At 44.3% G+C, this 16,138-nt stretch overlaps 1 pseudogene; it reads left to right on the top strand.

Moving 5' to 3' along the window:
• LOC112407224 (histone deacetylase complex subunit SAP25 pseudogene) overlaps positions 1–319 on the top strand; it is a 1,363-nt pseudogene extending 1,044 nt beyond the window's left edge.
• Positions 320–16,138: the final 15,819 nt, after the last annotated feature.

Raw genomic sequence — 16,138 nt, 5'->3', positions numbered from 1 at the left:
TTGAAAAAAAAAAAAAAAAAAAAAAAAAAAAAAAAAAATCCTAAAAAAACAGAGGAAACAAAGTATTAAAAGAGAATTTATTTAAATCTATAATTCTGTAGCAGAGAAAGCCTCTCCGAGCTTGACACAAAGACAGAAGCAAGGCCAGGCCTACAGATTCAAACACCAAAGAGTTCTCTCTACCAGGAGACTCCAACAACAATCCCTAGAGGAATTATAACAGTCTCTGCGCCTGACCCCTAACCCCTTTCTTCCTGTATTCCCGATTCTGGTTCTTCCTCCACCTGCTCACTCTGCCATACAGGTCAGCACCCTGTGAGTCACCCCAGACTCCTCTCCCTCCTTCTTCACTCCCCCACTCAAGATCACCACATCTTGATCACCTCTACTCTGCACAGCTCCATCCTCTCCAGCCTGGCCCTGACTGTGGGCCTCATCTTGCCACCTTGGTACCAGTGCAGGGGCCACCAATGGGCCTCCCTGCTCCCAGTCATGGCCACTCCAGCCCAGTCGTTTGGAAAGCCTAGACAGACTACCTCGATTGCATGGACATTTCACTTTTACAAATGCTTAAATAGTGAACAAAACTAAATGGCAAATGACAATCTAGGATAAAATATTTGTAATATGAAAAAGACAAAGAGTTAATAGACTGAATATTCATCAAGTACCCTTATCAATCAGTAAGACAAAAAGAATAAACCACACTAAATAATAATAATAAAATACTGCACAAATAAAACGAAAAAAGAATATTCCAATTGAAAACTAAGTATATAATCAAACAATTTGTCAAGAGAATTACCAATGACTAATTGGCCTATAAAAAAATAAAAGTCCAAGTGATAAAATAATAATAATAAAGAAAAATAAAGCAGTAACAACGAAACACTATTTTGCTTATCAAATTTGCAGTTAAAAATAATAATAATACCTAGTATTGGGAAGGATGTAGTGAAAGAGACACTCTCATAGGACTGGAGAGCCTAAGTTGATATATCCTTTCTGAAAGGCAATTGGGCAATATGTACCAAACCCGCTGAAAGTGCGCATATTCTTTGATTCTACTTAAAGACTATAACCTAAGCATAAAAATAGCATGTGCACAGTGTCGGTATTATATATCGGCCACCACTGTCAGTAACCTAAAGGGGCAATAACAAGGGATTAGTTAAATCATGGTAGGTACACAGTGAAATACAAGAGATCTTTAGTTTACTGACAAGGAAAACTGTCCACAACTTATCGCTAAGTATAAAAAGCAAGACAAAGAACAGAATGTACCACATGACATTTATGTAATGAAATGTGTGTATTTATACCCATATATGTGCACAGAAAAAAGATCTTAAAGGATGTAACCAAAATAGTAACAATGTATATCTCTGACAAGTGTTAATATGATTCATTTTCTTCTTTATTCTCCTTTGTGTTTCCTACTTCTTTTACAAGAAACATGCCAGTGTGATACAGACCTCTCTCCCTTCCATCACCTGGTCCAGAATTCCCATTTGGCTCTGAGGGTCCACATCCCTTATATGTAATATACAGTTGGCCCTCCTTATCTGTGAATTTAACAAGCCAAGGACTGAAAATATTCAAGAAAAAAAAATTCCATGAAGTTCCAAAAAGCAAAACTTGAAATTGCCCCCTCACTAGCCACTATTTACATAGCATTTACACTGTATTTACAGCTATTTAAATAGCCTTTACATTGTATTAGCTATTATAAGTACTCTAGAGATGATTTAAAGTATACTGGAATTCCCTGGTGGTCCAGTGGTTAGGACTCGGCACTTTCACTGCCATGGCCCGGGTTCAGTCCCTGGTTGGAGAACTAAGATCCTGCAAGCCTCGTAGCGTGGCAAAAAAAAATACTGGTATATGGGAGGATGTGCATAACTTATATGCAAATACTACACCATTCTATACGGGAGACTTGACCATCCATGAATTTTGGTATCCCCAGGGGTGAAGTGGGGGGGAAGATCCTGGAACCAATCCCCAGATATGAGGGAACAGTTATGTATATTTCTGTGCTACTATAACTTTTCAAACTTAATCTTGTCTCCTCGATTCTCTTGACTGTGGGTATGGTCTGTGTCTTACATTTCTTTTGTGTTCCTCTCAGTGCCTAGTACATAGCAAGTTTCCAGCAAATGGCCCAAGAATGGGTATGTCACTTCTGCGCCGGTGCCTCTTAGGCTGCCCAAGCATGGGCTGACAGGCTCCACAGGTGTAGCATCCAAGCCTGGTTCCAGGCCAGGCTTGAGGCTGTGTGTTGTGAGCCACCTGTCAATCTGATCCTGTGAAGATGCCTATTGTTGCTGCTAATTACTGCTGAGTGATGGGGCTGTTTGTTTAAAGCACAGCTTACTACTCCCACACTCAGAGGCAAAGCCAATCCTATGGCATCCTATAATTAATAAGTATTTCCTCTGGTGAAAAGTTGGCTTTGATCCAACAGATCCCTTCCCACTTCTTCTGCCATCCTCACCCCATTTACAACTTCCCATCTGTTGGAGGCCTCCTATGGAGAAGTACCCACTTCATCCAAACTATGGGCCTAGTCAGAACAGCCCTGTGTCCCTGGTGTCCCAAAACGGACTCACCAGCTCCTTCTTGTCCTCCTGGATGATAAAGTTTGCTCTCATGTCTAAGCAAATCTACTATCCAAGCTGCCCAGACTGTAGGCCCAGAGGCTGAAAGAGTCCTAAGAGACCACTGCAGGAGTGACAGGAGAATTTTTTCGTGTAAACTCAACAAGTAAATTTTCATGGTTGTCCATAATCTCTGCCCTCAGTACTCATTTCAGTTAAACCCTCTGAAGAAAAAAATACAAAAGCCACTGGAAATGTCAGAATCAAAGAGAAGGACCAGTTGACTGCTTTTTTTTTTTTCTCTTTGTACAGATATAAACAACCCCTGGTGCTCCCAAGGTTCTGGAAGAAGCAGAGAGAGGAGAGAAGTCCTGGAGCACTTGCCGTGAGCACTTGTGAGAGGCCAAGCTTAGACTGCTACCATGGGAACCTTGAACTAGTACTTTACAGCCCTATGCCTCAGTTCCTCATCTGTAAATGGGATGATCACAGTGGAACTTGCCTCACAGACTTGTTGTGAGGATTAAATGAGTTAATGGGTGTAAACCACTTAAAACGTGGCAAGCTACAGGTGAGTAAGTCATAAGTGTTTGCCCCTGTTAACAAAAACGGAGAGTGTCATGGTGACAGCCGCATGCTAGGCACCGTCTGCCCTCCTGTAGCCCAGGAGTTCTCACCTCAACACTACTGACATCTTGGGCTGGATAACTCTTTGTTGTGAGCAGCTGTCCTGTGCATTCATTGTAGGATGTTTAGCAGCATCCTTGGCCTCTCTCTATCCACTAGATGCCAGCAGCACACCCCACCGAACCCCCTCACCAAGTTGTGATGACCAAAAACATCCCCAAACGTTGCTAAATATCCCATGCTGGTGCAGATGGGGGCAAAATCACCCCTGTTTGAGAACCACTGACATAGCGGTAAGTTGCAGACAGTTTTGTCTGTAAACTAATGGATCTCTTGTATTTCACTGTGTACCTACCATCATTTAACTAATCCCTTGTTATTGCCTCTTTAGGTTACTGACAGTGCTGGCCACTATATAATTCTGACTCTGTGCACATCCTTATTTTTATCCTTAGGTTATAGTCTTTAAGTAGAATTGTTAGATCAGGTTGATTCCATTGTCTCCACTGCCATGGAGAAGCCATGCCACATACTCTGACCTCCCACTTCTGTGCAGGTCCGGGGTGGATCCAGGCCTAGAAGCCCCACATTGATGTCCCTTGCAGTTAGATGTAGGAGCTTCAGGTGGGGAAGTAAAGAGTAGCCAACTGCTTCTCTAGGTGGCTGCCATTTTCTCTTCTTGTAGATAGAATAGGAAACTGGAATCTGGGCAGTCTCCTAGTTGTTAAGTACCCTCGCCCTTGAGAGACCAACAGGGTACAGAAAGAAAAGGAGTCCAGGGGCTGAATTCTCTGGCAGCTTGTGGCTGTGGCCTTAGTAATAGGGCGTAGCATGGTTACCAAGACTCCTGGGAGCGCAGTCCAACCCAGAGAGAAGAAGGCTAGATAGGATTCAGAGATAAAGCCCTGGCCACCACAAAGAAAACACCCTTACCTAGTGAGGTCTCTGGGCACAAGAGGTGGGGCCCTTCTCTTCTCAGGAAACAAGTGGGCTCTGTACTTGATTATGAAAAGAAGCACGCTGCTCTCTTCATAAAATAAACTCCTAACCATTTAGCACTACTGAAGTTTAACATGCATTTATTTTGACCCAGCAGCTGCACTGCTACAAATGTATTCTATGGATATTTCAGCACAGGTACACAGCATATACACAGGGACTGTGGTGTACTAATTTAAAGTTTAGGCTTGGGACCTGATGCCTGATTCAAATTCCAGACCTAGTACTACCACACATGTGACCATGGGAAAGTTACTGACCTCTTTGTGGCTTAGTCCCTTTATTTGTGAAGCAGGGGCAATAACAGGGCCTATATCTCATTGGGCTGTTACAAGGGTTATGTGACTTACCATATACTAAGAACTATGTCTGTGATCAGTAAATGCTAGCTATTATTATGTTCACTGTGCCCTTAATTGGTAATAGCTAAAAATCTGAAAATTTAGGCCAATCAACTGGTTAAACACATGTGGTACATCCATTCTATGGAATACTGGGCATCACTGAAAGAAATAAAGTCAAATTATATCTACTTAAATAATAGAATTTATTTAACAATAAAGGTCAAATTGTTAAATAAAGAATCAAAAGAGTTGCAGATAAGTACCTGTAGTTTGAGATTATTTGTATATAAAAAGAGCTACACAGAAATAAATACATGTCTTTATCTGCATAGGAAATTTCTAGAACACTCAAGAAGGTGTTAGCAGTAATTATGCCTAGGGAATGGGAATGGATGACTGGAGAACTTCTGCTTTCTCCTTCAGTATTTTTAGAATTTCCTACTATGAGCCTTTATTTTTTAAAAAATAATATTGTTTTTTAAAAAGAATAAATCTATATTTACTTCTATGGAAACATTTTTAAGATACATTGTGAAATCTTTTTCACAAGTGGCAAAATATGAATGGTACAAGCAACAGGAAGAAATCTCAGTTCACAAATTCAGGTGAGCAAGAAACCAAACTTTAGTTTCTATAACTCAACTCAATGTTTATGGTAAGTTTCCATCCTGCCAACAGGCAACTTAATTCTAGGTGTGTCTGAACCCTGAGAAGTGCCAGACATGGGACACAGGAAGCGGCTGTGAAGGTGGCTGAGGCCAGGTCTAGCAGCCTCTGCTGCTCTGTGCCACTGTGGGCAGCGAGGAATCTAGGACCAGGCTACCTGCATCCCTACAGCTTGGTCCCACCATGTGGCCACCGCTCTCTGGGACCTTACTCCTGCCTGCCCAGGTGAGCTGCTTGAAGGCAGGGTGGGACTCCAGAGACCACAGATCTTTCTCCCGTGTCTCCTGCCCCCAACCAGTCTGGGGGATGGGAAGGCTGCAAAGAGTTGGGGGTCTTGCCACTTCGGGTGAAATCCTTCTTCCATCTTGTTTCTAGTCAAAGTATTTAGACTGTGCAAGAGGATCCTTTTCCTTCGATGAGCTATTCTGCAAATCCTGAAGTTTCCCTAAGTGTGTAAGCTTTTGATACACAAAAGCCAGAGACACCTGAAGGCTGATTCCATTTTCTAATCTGGAGAGCTGGTTCAAGATGAAATAAGCTCCACGAATGTGAGAGTGGAAAAGGGGAAAATCCAGGGAGGAAAAAAGAGATAATTTTTCAAATATTATGCAAGCCATACACATGTGTAAAAGCAGAGCAAAAAGTCTGAACATTTCCACCAAATAGTTAACCAACCAGTACCTACCAGTAGTGTAAGCTTTAAGACAGGGGAAGGGGTGGAAGAGGAGCTTTACCTTTTTATTTACCTTTTTATTATTATTTACCTTTTTATTCTATGTATTTCTGAACTGCTTGGATTTTTTAATGATGAAGCTATATTCAGTATTGCTTATATAATCTATTATTTTAAATAGATAAATACCCATACATTTTTTGCCTCCAGGCTGGAGACGGAAGGTGATGAAGGTCACACTTGTCTGGCCCGCTGGTGGGCAGAACCTTGGGAAGCTATCTTCATGAGCGGTTGGGAGGCCTGTTGAGAAATAACTCTTTCTAAAGGAAGAAGGAAATAGGTACAATGAGCTGACCCAGAGACAAAAGCTTTGCTCTGTGGAAAGGAGGAGGTAATTCTGAGCCAAGGTGGTAACTGTGATTTAGACATACCTGTCGAGCCAAAGCCAATGGCTCTATAAGGCAATGGCGGCACTCGAAGCCCCATAGCCCTGCTCTGATAGTGGAGCTGGCTGACCTCATGCCAAAATGTCAGTGACTCCTAGCAGGGGCGGGGTGCCTGATGGGTGTGGTAATGTCCAGCAGAACTGATAGCTCCATGGGGTGTGTCAGGGGCAAAGGTTGCAGAGCTGGAGGAGGGGAAAGGATACCTAGGGGTGGGGGTAGAAGGTAGGGGGTTAAACTGCCTAACCTTATCCACCAGCACATGGGAGACACACACCTCGGGGATGCCCAAAGTGCTCATGGGGTGAGCGAGTGGGAACTAGGCAGGACCTGGGATCCTGCACTGGCAGGTAGGAGCAAGAGTCGGAGACATACTTGGATGGGCTCTAATGATGTGATAAATGCACACAAGTCCAGCTGTGTGCACAGGTGGGCAGCACAGGAGACAGAGCCACAAAGCCTATGTGCGAGAGGTCAGAGAAGGTCTCCTGAGTCAGCTGACACTGGTAACTCAGAGAGGATGGGAAGAGTAGAAGACATGAGGAAGTGTGTATGCAAAGGCCAGGAACTGTGAGAGAGTGAGCCGGGATTTGGGGGAACTGAAAGCAGCTTGGGCTGAATACAGGGGAAGAGCAGATGAAGCCACAAAGGTTGTGTTCCATGGTAAGGAATTTGGACTTTATACTACAGGCAGTGGTGAAGCTCAAAAGGGCGTTTTAAACAGGGAAATGAGATGATCAATACCAGGAAAGCTTTCTCACCACCACACTCCCGCCACTTCTAGCTAACTCCCACCCAGTTGTACAGTCTGGGTGTGGTTTCCTTCAGGAAGTGTTCCCTGGCCACCCATTGGTCTTAGCTAACCCTCAGTTAAGGCTTCTAGGGGTTCCCAAGCACCCCCCCGTTTCTCTCTATCACACTGTGTCATGATTCCCTGTGTCCTGTATTTTTTTTCTCTCATACACTGTGAGTGCTGGAGGCCAGGGACTGTTGTCTGTTGTGTTCTGTGTTGTATCCCCAGCACCCTGCACAGTGCCTGGCATAGTAAGAACACAATATGTATTTATTTAATGAAAAAACCCCACAAAACCTGTGAGAAGGTATCTTGAGATTTCCAGCCTGAGCTGTAAAGTATAGGTTGGAAAGGGAGGACAGGGGATCAGGGAGAGGGTTCTTGCAATAGTTTGAGTGAGAAATGATGAGGGCCCGGTCCTAGGCAGTGGTGGCGGAACTGGAGAGCAGGGAGTGCTTGGGAAAATATTTAGGGGCCAGAACTGATAGGTCTGGGTGATTAGATGATGGAAGTAAGGGGGCCAGATAAGGGGAGTTCCTGGGCTTCTGGCTTAACTAGTTAGGTGGATGAAGGATGAACCAGGACTGGCTATGTGTGGAGGAAGATGATGCAATCAGTTTAGACCTGTTGACTGTGACATGCCTATAGGGCATACAGGTGGAGAGGTACCAGGGGCAGCTTAAATCACAGAACTGGAGCCCAGGACAGATATCTGGACTAAAGATAGAGATTTGGAAGCTTTCAGCCTGCGGGTGATGGTTAAAGACCAGGGAGGGGATAAGATCACCCAAGGAGCGAAGGAGCAGGTGAAACAAGGAGGACACCCACCTATAAGAAGTGGGCTGAGGAGGAGCTTTGGAGAGAAAAGGAGACATGAGAGAGGAAGAGAGAAAAGAGAGCAGTAGCACAGTTGCTGGGGGAGAAGGGGCTTCAAGAACTAGCGAACAGGTCCAACAATGTGGAGAAACTGAAAACCCACCCAGGCCCCTCCTTACAGTTGAGAAAAATGAGGCACAGGTAGGCTGACTGAGGTGTTCGAGCCCACAAGCTATCATTGCCCATGATCACATAGATCAATTATGATCTCTGGACTCCTGGGGGATCCCGAAGACCCTTCCAGGGTGGTCAGAGAAGTAAAGACTATTTTTATAATAATACCAAGACTTTCTATAGTATTCACTTTGTTAACATTTGCACTAGTACAAAAGCAACAGTAGACAAAACTGCTGGGGTCTTAACGCAAATCAACGAAGTCATATTCTTCACCCCCAAGCACTTATATTTTAACAAAAAGGCCAACTTCACATAAGAATGTCTATAATGGAGCAATAATCATTAATTTTATTAAAACATGACCCTTGAGTGCATATCTTGTTATTAGCCTTGCACAAAGCACTTCTGCTGCATACTGAAGTACTGGATACATTTACGTTATTGTTTGCATTGAGAGCTAAACTACCTGCTTTTTTTTGTGGAACACCATTTTTATTAGAAAGAACAATTGACAAACTATGATAATTCAGACTTGGGTATTTAGCAGACATGTTCTTGAAAATGAATGAAGGTGAACTCGTCAAATCAAGAAAAACTGATAGTATTTTTTTACCAACCATAACATTTGAGCTGTCAAGTGAAAATCAGGATGAGCCTGACAGCTTCCCAATACCTAGACTTGGTGATGAAATCAGTGATAATATTAACAAATGTGGTATTATGAACTGAACTGTGTCTACATTTGGAAGATCTGCATGAATCACTGAGCCATTATTTTCCAATGACCAATGCATGCTGTTACAAAATCAGTCATGAATAAAAGGCCTATTCAAAGTGCAAGACAAACCAATGGATTTTTTTTTTTTTTTTGGCGGTACGCAGGCCTCTCACTGTTGTGGCCTCTCCTGTTGCGGAGCACAGGCTCTGGACGCGCAGGCTCAGCGGCCATGGCTCCCGGGCCCAGCCGCTCCGCGGCATGTGGATCTTCCCGGACCGGGGCACGAACCCGTATCCCCTGCATCGGCAGGCGGACTCTCAACCACTGCGCCACCAGGGAAGCCCAAAATCAATGGAATTTAACACAGCTGACTATGAGAAATTCATTGACATGGTTTCAGATCTCACATTGCAACTAACCTTTCAGAAACTGCCATCTGTCCAGTTTTGGTGACATATCAAAGAAGATATCCACAATTATCTGAAAAGGCTATTAAAGTACTCCTACTGAGCTGGAAAGCCACAACTAAAGGAGTCCTGGAGCTGGAACTAAGGAGCCCTGGAGCTGCAACTAAGGAGCCCACGTGCTGCAACTAAGGAGTTGGCGAGCCACAACTAAGGAGCCCGCCTGTCGCAACTAAGACCTGGTGCAACCAAATAAATAATAAAATAAATTTAAAATAAAATAAAATAAAATACTTCTACTTTTTCCAACTACAAATCTGTATGAAGCTGAATTTTATTTATCTACTCCAACCAAAGCAAGACATCACAACAGACTGAATACAGAAGCAGGTATGAAGAACTTCCCTGGTGGCACAGTGGTTAAGAATCCACCTGCCAATGCAGGGGATACGGGTTTGAGCGCTGGTCTGGGATGATCCCACATGCCGCGGAGCAACTAAGCCCGTGCGTCACAACTATTGAGCTCACGTGCCGCAACTACTGAAGCCCATGCGCCTACAGCCCGTGCTCCGCAACAAGAGAAGCCACAGCAATGAGAAGCCTGCACACTGCAATGAAGAGTAGCTCCCCGTACGCTGCAACTAGAGAAAGCTCGCGCGCAGCAATTAAGAACCAACGCAGCCAAATAAATAAAATAAATTGTAAAAAAACAAAAAACCAAAAATATCCTCCCTGCTCCAGACACACCTGGCACCTAAAATTTCACCATTAGAGGTCCTTAAAGTAACTCAATAGGTCTCTAGGAAAACAAAAAGACCTCTTGATTCAGGGTAGGGGTGGGGGATTAGTGAGAAGTCACAAAAGAACAAACCAGTGGTAGGCCTTGAATTCCTAGATTAAAGGCTTAGAGGTAGCAATCCAGTGGGAAGAGGAGTGGGGGTGGGGAAGTGGGAGGGTTGAGAGTATCTAAAGCCATTTTTCATAGTGAATACAGGGTTTTTAATTACACTGAATATTTATTTGGGGCAGCTTTGGCAAGGGATTGATAGAGATCTGGGATGCTAAAGACTCCCCTGTAAACCACCCCTTGACAGTAACACTGCGACAAGAGAAACAATCAGAGCGCTAAGACCTTAGAAACCAAGACACAAGAGTCCCGGACTTGGGGGGTTGGGGGAGAATACCAAATTCAATTCCCTCCCCTCTTAGTCACTCTGCTTGTCAGGGGCAGGCAAACACCCCAAGGCTGAGCTGAGGAATATCCAAGAGGGTCTTGAGTCCTCAGAATTCTCGGCAGGGTCCCCTCCCTTGTGGAGGCCTTGGATGGAAGTGCAGGAGCTGGGGCCAAGAAAGGCAGCAAAAGGGCAGAATAAATTGTGGGCTGATTGTCCAGTCACATGATGAGATCTCACTGCTTCTTGTCACGTAATTTCTTTTTCCCTCCTCCTCTGGTCTCTCCCTCTCCTCCTTTCCCCTCCCTTTGCTCTTGATTTGGTTAAAATAGATGCAAACTCTGGTCTTTTCTATTTTTAATACCTAGCCATTACATAATCTACGCTGTAATTGCTGACTTGAAAAACTACTGGCAACAGTAGAAAATCCCCAGAGTTTTAAACAGGAAAAGGATTATTACAGCACAAAAGCCTTTGGCAGTTTTACTGACTGGTAAACCGTCTGTAGTCGTCACTTGCCAGTGGAAGTCACGTGGGCCTTGGGAAACACTCTCCCCATCTCAGGGAAAGCAGGCTGGGGGAAGGGATGAACCACAGCTTCATCTGGGAGGAGGATGCTTTGTTTGGCGAGTCAGGGGGTGGGATGGTGTACTGGAGCTCCTGCTGGGCCCAACCCAGAGCGGGAGGCAGGAAGGAGTGAGCTTCAGGATATCCACCCCCTCTCTTCCCAGAGGCCACTTTTTACTGCGTCTGTTTCTTGCTAGAGAGTCAAGTCTCCAGCATCCCCAACCTCTCCCTCATCAACTTCCTGGGCCTTCCTACAGCCTCCAACACATTTCTGGGCAAGCCTGAGTGAGGGTGGACTATCTCAGTTAAATAGATCATTTTATAAACACAAAGGAGCAAGGAAGACTGCTTGTTAATCACACAGATCTGACCCACTCCTCTGCAAGGCTTTCCACATATTAAGTCAACAACCACACTATTTAATTCTTCAATAAAATGACCTTATAACAATATAGCACTAGAGGTTTGATTTAACTAACTCATTAAGACAAAAATTCTCTTTATATGTGTTGGGGGTGTGGGTAGTATAGGAGATACAAAGGGGACAGGGACAGCTTTCCCTGATTTTGCCAATTCTGCCACAATCTTAACCCCAATAATCAAGGAGGGTCAGTCCAATCTGGGTAACATATATGTGACAATTCATTCAATACATGTTTGCTGAATGCCACACGCTGAACTAGTTGTGGGGATATAACATTGAGTAAAATCACTGCCCTAGTGGAATTGCCAGGTCAGTGAGGAAGACAGACATTAATCAAAATATTACATAAACATATCATTACTAACTATGATGAAGGGTTAGGTAAAAGTATAGGGCACTAGGGGCATTTAGAACAGGAAGATCTGATAGGGTCTGAGGGTTCCTAGATACCTACGGACTTCAGGGTTCTTTTAATTCAGCACCCTATCTTCCTTCCCATTCCCCTTCCTCCCTCCCTCCTTACTTCCTGTAGTTAATATTTACTTCAAAAAAAATTACTTTTTTTCTATGTAGGGAGAATGATACTAGGTTCTTTATGGTCTCATCTGCTTCATAGAGCAAACTTACAATTTAGTGCTTTAGGACAGAACTGTCTGTTAAGAAAAGCCAAACCACACTTTACAGTGAGAACTATATATAATTCATGATGACCTGAATCAGCACTCAACCGGCTGCAGATGACAAAAATCCAAATCACACTTTCAAAAGGAAAAAAAAAGGGAAAGTCTAGACCCATGTAAAAGAGATATCCAGAGTTAGACTAGTTTAAGGTATGGTTAGATCCTGGTGCTCAAAAGATGTCATTTAGTCTCCATCTTTTTCGATCTTGCAGCTCAGTTTTCATCTGTGTTGGCTTCAGAACTCCCCCTGGGACAGGAAGACGGTCACCAGCAGCCTCAGGATTATGTACATTCTACAGGATTGGCAATCCAGTTGGAAAAGAAATGAGAATTCACTACTTAGCAGTTCCAGTGAAAGTCCAGAGTCCTGACTGGCCTGAATTTCAGACCATGCCCATGCTAACTGCCATTCTCTGACTGGCACAGTCATGTGTCCTCCATCTAGAACCAAAGGATGGACTTTACTACACCAGAACCTGATCTGAGAGTAGGAAGGAGGTGGTCCCTCAGAGTAAATCAAGGTGCTCTTATCTAAGACGGGAGAATGATGCTGGGCAGTGAAAGCCCACTCATCTCTACTGTCTTCAAAGTTTGGAATTACAGTGGATGTTAAGACTAAACAATAGGTTCTTCCATCAACTGAGTCTTCCTCCTTAAGGAATGAGCAAGAGTGCTTATTTAGGGCTTCCCTGGTGACGCAGTGGTTGAGAGTCCGCCTGCCGATGCAGGGGACACGGGTTCATGCCCCGGTCCGGGAAGATCCCACATGCCGCGGAGCGGCTGGGCCCGTGAGCCATGGCCGCTGAGCCTGCGCGTCCGGAGCCTGTGCTCCGCAATGGGAGAGGCCACAACAGTGAGAGGCCCACATACCGCAAAAAAAAAAGAGTGCTTATTTAGTGTGGCACTGGGTAGATTTGCCCTGTTCCCAATCCAGCTACACAGAGACTTGGCGTCTTTAGGGCCCTCACTGGAGCCTTAATATTTGTTTAGGTACTTGCTCAGAGCAGTCTTCAAGTCCCAATACCTCGTGCAAAACTTTTCCTACCTCCCTTCACTCCCTACACAGGGATGGCGTGTCTGGGGAGGCCACAGCTCTCCGGCTGTAACAAGTATCCTCAGGGTCTGTGTAAATTACAGGAAAGGAAGTGAATGACAAGCCCTTTGTTGGCAAGTTTTGCTTCCCTTTTGGAGTCTAAACTGAAAATGGCTTTCCTTGGGCAGAAAGGGGAGTATCAGGACAGTTCCTGGAGCATCCAACAAACAGACCTCCATCAGAAAGAGCTTGGGGCGGGGGTGGGGGTGGATCACTGTTTAACAGTCTGTGAGTTACACAGCACTACAGCAATCATACCTTAGCTGCAACTACCCGCACCTTGGGCATGTTACAGAAGTGCCTGGATCCCCCTTTCCAATAGCCTTTCGCAATTTCTGCAAATTCCCAGCAGCTAATACTCTTAGCAGTCCCTTCTGGCTCTGACTCCAGCTCCTGCTGGACTTTTGATCTCACTCACATCTCACCTCCTGAAGCTGGTCTCTTCCCTCTGCTGAGTTGTCCCAGATATGGGATTTGTTTCCCTTTCTCCATGCTTTACCAAAAAGAAAAATATACACATATACCAACTCCATCAAAACACTATGTGTTCATCAGCCTTTCCTAAAGTTATGAAAAGACAGATGGGTTTTATATTACCATGTTGCTTGGCTCCTTCACCCTCTCCAGACACTTCTCTCATTTGGGAGGGGTCTCCCCTTCCCTCAGGAAACTAAATTCCCCTCATATTATTCAGAGCAACTTAGCTCTCCATCCCCCTACCTCTGACACCCAACAACCCATAGCTAGAGTCAGCCCACTATGAACCACCTCCTCCAGGTTCCACTACGGAACATAAAGAAGTTTAAGTTTTGAACTTTCACTCTCTCACCACTACCATTCTGTGGTGGAATGCTTTTTTCCCCTAAGAATATGAATTGTACTACCCTTTTTAGAACAGAACTGGCTGTAGTCAGTTTTGGTTTTAAATAAGTTTCTATTACATCACTCTATGTGAACTCTCCAGCTCAGAGAAAAGCCTACACTACAAGTCTAAACCAATTCCCATACACCCATATTGGGGTCTACTGACACTGAGAATGTGATCAAGGAACACAGTGCTTCTGACCCAAAGAAGGACAAAGGGGTTATATGTAAGTCCTTGTGCCACCCTGCAATAGAATTCCTACTGTTTCCAGGCTGGAGTTCTGGAGCTTCAAACGCCAGGAAACTAGGCAAAACTAAGGTGTCAGTTTCAAGGATTCCTTTCACCTCGGTTGGTGGGTGCCTAAAACCAGCTGAGAGGCTTCTCCAAAGGAGAAGTAAGGACAAATGCAAGGAGCAGGTTTCCTCCCAAGACCTGGGGCAGCTCTAATAACCCTTGCCTTCCTAGGCCACTCAGGTAATTACCTTCCCTTTCTAAGGAGAAGAAGCAAGAAAGGCCTCCCTAAGGAGGCCCCTGTCCCTTCCACTGCATCTGAGGCAGGAGGCTGAGAGGCTCTGCAAGGCTATATATACCAAAAAGGAGAAAATCCTAGGCAAGAAGAATTCTGAGCTTTGAATTCCTTTGTTCATCACACCAGAAACTGCAACTGTAGGCACCATGGCCCAGTAGCCTTCCTCAGGAATCCTTTTCGTTCCAGGAAGGGAGGGGTAGTGAGAGGTCCCTAAATTCTTCACAGAGGCTAAAATTTATAATACCAGATTCAACAAAGAGAGGAAGAGGTGAGGATGGGAAATAAATCTTCTATCTTACATGAAGAGAAGACAAAACTTGATGTTTCATTTGTTAATGTCATAATTATAATAATACAGCCTTAAATATTGTTTAACCTCAAGGAACCCTCTAATAAAATTTAAAACTGGATGAACACATTCCAAATCAAATAAATAGGAATATTAAAAAAAAAATTAATAGGGGCCTTTCTCACCTTCTGAGATGGCCCACACTCTGTCTGTGGAGTGTGTTTCTCCCAAGGCCGCTCTTGCCTTCTGAGGTGGCCCACGTTCTGTCTGTGTTTCTCTCTAAATAAATCCACTTCTCACCTATCACTTTGTCTCTCACTGAATTCTTTCTGTGATGAGACATCAAGAACCTGAGCTTCATTAAGTCCTGAGACCAGCTAGACCAACTCCCGCTCATCATCAACACCACTGGGGACGTCTTCTGTGCCGTTTCTTTGTGACTTTTGGGGCACTAACACCTGGTTGGGAGACTACCTTGGAAGGGATAGCATCTAAAATCGTATTTTTTACTCTGATGCTGTTACAAAAAGTGCTTCATCATCAAGGAGATTCATAGAAAAGCTATGGAAACAATTACAACTGTTCCACACCAAGATGATGGCTACGCGAGGATTCCAGCCCATACTGACTTAAACAAGGAGGTGTCCTGCCCCTGGGGCCCCTAGATCAGGCATCCAGAGATTTTTACTCCCTGACAGGCAGGGTTTGATGCCCCTACTCAGCCTTGAAGCAGTTACATAAGACAGACCATCGCCCTTCTGATTCCCGTAAGAATATGGGAATAAAATCTCTGAGGGGGAGAATGAAACATGAGGGAAGGAGGCAGGGCACAACCTTTGAGAGAATGACATAGCCCAAGGACATGACTTAAACTGATTAAAACCACATGGGTCCAAGATGGCAGACAAGTCAACTTCCACTAGACCTTGAGCCTCAGTATATGCTCACGTCAGCAAGCTAAACAACACACCCACAGGCGCCATGACAGTTCCAAGACCAACCATAAGCATCAAAAAGTGGGCGGTGGCCCAATTCCTGGAAATCCCTGCCCCTTACTAAAATAGCTGGAATACTCCTCCCACTCATTAGCCTATGAAATTACCTACTGTATACCTACTTTATACTGACAACCCCATACCCTGGTGCCTTTCTCACCTTCTGAGATGGCCCACACTCTGCCTGTGGAGTGTGTTTCTCTCTAAATAAATCCACTTCTTACCTAAAAGAAAAAGAAAAATTAATAGGAACATTCTATTCAT

The sequence above is a fragment of the Neophocaena asiaeorientalis genome, unplaced genomic scaffold, assembly GCF_003031525.2.
Source record: "Neophocaena asiaeorientalis asiaeorientalis breed wild unplaced genomic scaffold, Neophocaena_asiaeorientalis_V1.1 scaffold303, whole genome shotgun sequence".
In the NCBI taxonomy this organism is placed as follows: domain Eukaryota; kingdom Metazoa; phylum Chordata; class Mammalia; order Artiodactyla; family Phocoenidae; genus Neophocaena; species Neophocaena asiaeorientalis.
The sequence above is the reverse complement of the archived record's forward strand: the minus strand, read 5'-3'. Positions and strand labels throughout refer to the sequence as shown.